Below are 8,008 nucleotides of genomic sequence, written 5' to 3' on the forward strand. Positions count from 1 at the left end.
CCTATATTTTTTTAATATAATTTCGATATATGCTGTACTTAAACTAAATTATTGTAAAATTTGAGCGATTTCTGTAATAAATTTCTTCTTTTATTTCGATATTACATTTATTTCTCCTATTAGTTCAACAGAAAAAAAACACACTTTTACAAAGATGTATGCTTCTTTTGAAGGCAGATTGTGAGCGCAAATGAACGGTGACCCCATTTTTTTATTTTATTTTTCTATTAACTATAAGATAAAGTTCATTTATAGAAAAATATAAAGAAATCCTATATAAATGATTTAGACCTTAAAAATATTTGTTAAAAAAAAGACACGGAAATACGGTAACGTTTCCGATTTTGGTTCTGATGTTAGGGATTTTAGTTGTGACGTTATCAATCGTAACTACTCGGCCATTCTCGCTACGCAGTACAATAGTTATTTCTTCGTGCAACCAGAAAGGCCGAGTTGTTCCGATTGGTGACGTTATTTAAGTTATGACGTCATATGCAATGTAAATAAAGAAACGCTATCATCAGGTAACGTTTTTTTTCATATCAAGGAATTATTAAAAATGAAATTGGAATTGTGTTCCTTCCTATTTTATACTATACTAATAAATATATTTTTTACTCAAAGTTTCATACAAACGAGACCGGAAAAAGGAAGTACATTGTAGATTTCTGCGCAAATCCGGAAATTCAAAAACGCGACAAAAAAAAATTGAACGATTTTGAGTTCATTAGTACAATGAGAATATCGGGAAAATTTTCCCGATTTTTTTTTTTATTGAATTTTCTACTGTTATTGGGGACTTCGTCCCCATAATATGAGGCAGGCATTACCTGTAAATGGGGACGAAGTCTGTATGAATTATTTTTTTGTAACTTAAATATTTGTTAAAAAAAAAGAAACGGAAATACCGTAACGTTTCCGATTTTGGTTCTGTTGTTAGGGATTTTAGTTGTGACATTATTTAAATTATGACGTCATATGCAATGTAAACAAAGAAACGCTATCATCAGGTAAAGTTTTTTCATATCAAGGAATTATTAAAAATGAAATTGGTATTGCGCGTTCCTTCCTATTTTATACTAGACTGATAAATATATATTTTACTCAAAGTTTCATACAAACGAGACCGGAAAAAGAAAGTACATTGTACATTTCTGCTCATGTCCGGGATTTCAAAACATGACATAAAAAAAATTGAACGATTTTGAGTTCATTAGTACAATGAAAAATTCGGGAAATTTTCCCAATTTTTTTTTTTTATTGAATTTTCTACTGTTATTGGGGACTTCGTCCCCATATAAACTCTGAAAGTACTAATTCTTAACGTGCAAAACTATGAATTTGAAACTTTGATGTAGGAGCTATATATAGCCTAGTTAGCCGACTGGCAACGTTTGGACCGCGGCTGCTTATAAAATGGATATGCATTTATCATATCTGTAGCTCTGTTAGGGGTGGGCGCCTCTCCGCTCTGTTTTTGATAGCGGACTAAAAGGAAACGGTATATTTTTTGTATTAAGCAGTGATCCATAAATTTTCATAAGTCACGCCGGGGGCACACTGCATGACTCGGTGCCTAAGAGGGGGCCCGCTCCGGTCATGCTTGACGCTCGGGCCCGCAGGGTCAAAAACGACCTGATCTCTGGGCCTTTTAGAGGCGACTTCCGACCTGCATGAGGGCCTTCTAAAAACGACCTGCGACCTGTACATTTCCCTTAAAAACGACCTCTCGATGAATTCAAAAGCGACCTTGCGACCTGAGGGGGGTACCCTGTGGGAGCCTCATGCTTCATTGATTCCCTATACAACAACCAGAAAAACTAGGGGGTGGACCCCCTTCCCCCTAAATCCGCCTCTGTCAAGGGACAGTTCCGCGTATTTGTTATTTGCTCATTTTTAGGTTTTCGAACCATAATCAACTTTGAGTAGATTGAGCACAGCCCATACCGCATTTAGTCACTCAGCTTTATAAGGCCCCGAAATGACAACGTAAAACAATTCTAGCAAGAAAACTATCTCATTATCGTTTTTAAATTTGATAGTTTATATATTTGATCAAACTCTGAAAGTACTAATTCTTAACGTGCAAATCTATGAATTTGAAAATGTGGGAGCTAAGTAAACCTAGTTAGCCGATTGGCAACGTTTGGACCGCAGCTGCATCTAGTCAGAATTGAGCGTGTGAATAGAGTGATACGATATACGAATTTGTGGTATTTTGGCCATACACCAATGGTGCTCTCGAAAACTTGAACCAGGACAATGTAAAACGCTGAATTTTAAGAAAAGCAATACAACCTGTGGAACGGGGAAATTTTTCAAATATTTGAAAGTCAAGTAAATAGAAGAACCGAAACAATTGAAGAGGTGTTTGGTCAAAAGGAAAGTCAAAAACTCAAATTCCGTCTATAAAGTAGATGTAAGAAAATGTGATACCAATGAGACAACTCTGCATCCAAATCATTTATTGCTGGTTGCCAGTGGCAAATATTTCATGCATGTTCAAGACGATAACAAATTAACAATATATACAACAGGTAGGTCATGTAAGAGTCTGCCGTTTATGATGATGATCGGCATATTTATATACACTAGCTGGAAAATGAGGGTATATTGGATAGGGACAGACATATTTCCCTTGCAATAAACCAACGAGTTACTGCAGGGGTTCTTAACCTAGCTTGGCCTCATTCTTGCCAAACATCGCTGCGTACTTTTACTTTGATGAAAGTTGATTGTCGTGCGACACTGCACACATTATATGTAAAAATACGGATCTATCCCCGAATACGCAAAAAAATCGTATTTGTTTTAAAATTTATTGACTATTTTAAAACAGTGGCGTATGTTGGAACCCTTATGGAGCTACATACTAGTATATGCTAAATGCATATATATATTTTACAAACATCAGTCCAAGGGAGTAACCATTCAACTTCAAAAGAAGGTTGGGTATGGTTTTTGTCGAAGTGAGTAAGTTTTTAAACGCTATCAATCAAATTGTTTGGTTCAAAATTGACCCCCGCATAAGACATGGGGCAAATCTGCATTCAGAATATTTGTTGTCCTCTGCTTATTTTTTGGGGGATCAGAATATTTTTTAGAAAAAAAATACCCCTTTTTGAAGTTAATGGTCAGTTATCAGCACCGGAAAAATGTACCATTATTCCAGCCCCTCATGGAAGTAAATTTAATGTCACCTTAGTGAAAAATATTTATATTTTCGAAACCCAAATTGATAACCATTTATTGTTAATATAAACTTTTTAAAATTTCAAATTTTAAAATGCCGACATCTATACAAATAAAAAGATGAGTGCCTTATATACAGCGGCAACTATTACATAAACATGAAGGCTGAGAATAATTGTCATGGTGTAAATTTCTGTGATTTTATTTCATAATTTTCAATACTGTTTTATGTTGTTACAAATTCATTTGTCGTAATCTTCTTAAAGTACAATTAGTAAAATAGAACTTAATGTCATTTTGAGATAACGGATTATATTTGAAAGCCAACTATTTATTAAGATCCGAAATAGTTAACTAAAGGTTAAAATAATCGTTAAAAATGTACATTGAATTTCAATGATATTATCTGCTGACATGACTGCAGATAGTAACAATTCAATATAAAAAAAGAAGATGTGGTATGATTGCCAATGAGACAAAAATACAAGTGGACGTGGCGGGGTACTTGTACATCCCGACAAGAAAAAGACACTAGGAACAGATCTGAGAGTACTCGCAGTTATCTGACCGCTAATTCAAAGCCACTAACAACTAATAAAAGAAATCATGCATAAAGCAAAACATTTTTTTTTCTAATCAGGTATAGAGCTATTTTATTGTTTAAAGTTCAGTAGAAAATATATCATGATACATACTCAACCCTATCATATATACAATTCGGTCTAATGCGAGTTGTTAAGTTTTCCCTGTTTCTCCGAAATGATGGACTCTGGGATAACCGAATAGTTCTAAACTAGTTTTAAAACACCAGACACTTGTTCGATGCTAGTTTAAATGGCGGTTGCAAATGCCTGCCTCTGGTCTTTTCCCACATAAACCTCTAAGTAACAGTAACTGTTGATTTCATTTCATGACGGGGCTTTTTATAGCTGACTACGCAATTTGTGTTTTGCTCATGTTGGAGGCCTACAGTGACCGATATTTGTTAACTTCTACGTCATTTAATTGGTCTCTGGTGGAAAGTTATCTTATTCAGGCAATTGCAATTATTCCACAAGTATATCACATCACATTGCCTGTATAACAGCGTAGATAAAAGAATATACAACACTCAAAGAACTCATATTGTTTTATCACATTTAGGAAAAAAGACTGATCCACATGTACCGGTATTTGTAGTAATACTATATGTATTTGTATCCATCTGATGAGTTAATCCTTTTATAGTTCGTTCTTATTTTGTACTGTTACACCACTGTCCCGGGTTAGGGGAATGGTTGGGATCCCGCTAACATGTTTAACCCAGCCATGTGCACATTTTTTATGTATATGTGCCTGTCCCAAGTTAGGAGCCTGTAATGCGGTAGTTGTCGTTTGTTTATGTGTTACATAATTGTTTTTGGTTCATTTTTATGCCCCACCTACGATAGTAATTAAAAACATTTTGGTCAAGGTAGTTTTTGATGAAGCTGAAGTCCAATCAACTTGAAACTTAGTACACATGTTTTTTATGATATGATCTTTCTAATTTTAAAGCCAAATTAGACTTTTTGACTCCAATTTCACGGTCCACTGAACATAGAAAGTGAAAGTGCGAGTTTCAGGTTAAAGGTTTTGGTCAAGGTAGTTTTTCAGGATAAAGTTGAAGTCCAAACAACTTGAAACTTAGTACACATGTTCCCTATGGTATGATCTTTCTAATTTTAATGCCAAATTATATTTTTTACACAATTTCACTGTCCATTGAACATGGAAAATGATAGTGCGAGTGGGGCATCCGTGCACTTTGGACACATTCTTGTTTGTACATACTTAGGCCGTTAGTTTTTTCGTTTGAATTGTTTTACATTGTCATTTCTAGGCCTTTTGTAGCTGACTATGCGGTATGGGCTTTGCTCATTGTTGAAGGCCGAACGATGACATATAATTGTTAATTTCTGTGTCATTTTGGTCTCTTGTGAAGAGTTTTCTAATTGGCAATCATACCACATCTCCTTTTTTATATGACACTGAGATATATCAGAATTATGTTAACCTTGAGATTTTTATTTACTGATTGTGTGTTGTTGGGTTGCTGTCATTTTATAAACAAATACCCACATATCTCTGTTTAAATATATCTGTTGAATTTATTCACACATTCGGGTTTCCTTGATAGAATGATGCTGCTTAAGGAAGCTTATGAACCACGGGTTCCGAGTGATAAAGTTGAAGTTACCCCGTCAAGAAATTCATTGACTCCATCACGAGTTGGTTGACTGTATTATGGAGAAAAAAAATCCGGCAGATCCGCAGATGACTATGAGATTCCTTGTCTGTAACATCATTGAATGACAAATATTATCCATTGTGTACTAATCACAATCAACATATGACGAAAGCTATCGTGGAGCAGGATATGCTTATCCTTTCGGAGTTATGCCACCTCTCGCGTAGTTTTTGGTCTTTACATTTAACTAGGTTTAGTGTTTTGCATACACATTTTTGTTGTTTCTATTAATTAATTTTTGCCATAGAGTTGTCAGTTTCCCTATAGAATAGAATAGAATAGAATAACAAATCGCCAGAATCCCCAGTTCTTAGTACATATGATAGTTTGATCCTGTAAAAAGGGTGGACATAGGATGGAAATGTACACTGACTATGAAAAATGAGAGCCTTACAACGTACGGGCCACATATATGCGGAGTGATGATATTTCTATTCGCCAGTACTAGTTTTTTTTTTATTTATCAAAACACTGAGCTTTAATATTGCCTTTTAATTATATATGGTTCTAACGACAATTATACCATGATAAAGTTCTCTTAAAATAGATTTGTTACCATTTTTAAAGATTAATTCTCAACTTGGTCATGATCATGTTCCAGTTGGCCTTCAAACTGTTTTCACTGATGTTAAACTGATCATCGTAATTGCAGTTACGACGATCCCAACATGGCGAGGCCAAAAACCAGTAAAATTGTCCTCTTCTATGATTTCTCTGTGTACACGCAATGTTTTCAAGAATTACTCAGCCGCTATGTTGATATTTATGGTATTGTTGTTTGTGTGTGTGTTCCTACTACTATCATATGTGACCTTATTAGCGAAAAATAGCTATAGAAAATTTACGGAAGATCATCGTAATTCCAAAAGAAGATGGTCGTAACTTGTGCACAATTATAATTGAAAGATAATCGTAAATGTATAAAATATGAATGATTGGTCACAGTAACTGATTTTATCAGTACCCTCTGCTAACAGAATATTTATTATTAAATGGGGAATGTATCCATTGGACACTAGCTGATCTAGGATGCCTCTGCTTGCATATTAACACGTTATTTATAAAGGAAGGAACATAAATCAAGAACAGTAAAAGTGGTATATACTGCTCAAATGTGTTCTTAGTTTAAGTTTTGTGGTAATAAGCATTATGGTTCACAACATTTGATTGAGGCAAACTTAAGTAAGAGAACGGAAACAAAAAAATCCGATCTTTTCCAGTTGTAAAGGGGCATAACTCTAAAACGGTATTTACAAGTGATGCATGCCTTCAAAATTCAAAACTAGATCTGTGTTTTGTAGCAATACATTGTAAGCATTGTATTTTATCTCATCACGATTTACGAGTTGAATTTTTTGTTAATCACGATTCACAGAAAATAAATTTCAATGATCACGGATCGCGAAAATATAAAAAAAAATCTGTAGAAAAACGGAATGATCACAATAGAAAAGATGCGCCGATCACGAAGAACGAAAATAACCCATCAGGACCCTCTTAATATATGGCAACAAGCATTGTGTATAAGTTTCATACCATTTGGTTATGGCAACCTAAAGATAGAAAACAGAAACAAAAAAAAACAAAAAAAAAACACAGAAATTTAACCATAGGTAAAAGGGACACCACCAAAATTCACACTTATTTTGTGGTAAGGGAGCTACCATTTGATTTTTATGGGGGGGGGAGGGGGGGGGGCTAGGATGAAATTTGAAAAAAATAGGCAGGTCAGGAGTTTCGAGTTAAAAAAAAAGGCAGGATGAGACCCTTGCAAAAAAAAAAAGTCAGGATGACAATTTGTGTAAAAAAAGTCAGGATAAACTAGTAAAAAAAAAGGCAGGACCGCATATAGTAAAAAATAAAAAGGCAGGACAGAGATTACAACTAAAAAAAAAAGCAGGACAAAATTTTTCATCCTAGCCCCCCCATAAAAATCAAATGGTAGCTCCCTAATAAGCATTGTGTGTAAATTTTATAACATGTTGAGGGGTGCAAACTAAATTTATATAACTAAAACGAAAATTCAGCAGTTTGTACATTTTTACGGTATGTTATTAGGGGCCTAACTAAAGAACGGTAAATGTTTATTGAAGGGGTCTAACTAAAGATAGGTAAAAGTTATGCCACCCAGTTTCGAACTTGATCTGAACTTGCCATGATGTGTGAATAAGCATTGTATATACGTTTCATAACATTTAGTTGAGGCAAGCTAAAGTTAGAATGGTAACCAACTTTGAGATGTACTAACGGACGGACGGACGAACAGGCGAACTATTGCAAAACTCAATACCCCATCTCGGCTACGGGGCATAGAAAAAGTAGATTATTTAAAGATAAGTATAAAACATGTAACAACATTCAGGATCAAAATACTTTTTTTCAAATTAAGGTAGTCTTAGATGCATGATTTTTTTCCCTTTCACCTACACTTTTTTCTCTAATACTCTCTATTTTGTAAATCAATCCTGACCCTTTCTCCTATATGGATAGGTATGTTTTAACGTGGAGGGTATTTCATCCGGAAATTTTTTATTAAGCTTAACCCGT

This window comes from Mytilus galloprovincialis, chromosome 5 (genome assembly GCF_965363235.1).
Source record: "Mytilus galloprovincialis chromosome 5, xbMytGall1.hap1.1, whole genome shotgun sequence".
Classification (NCBI taxonomy): Eukaryota; Metazoa; Mollusca; class Bivalvia; order Mytilida; family Mytilidae; genus Mytilus; species Mytilus galloprovincialis.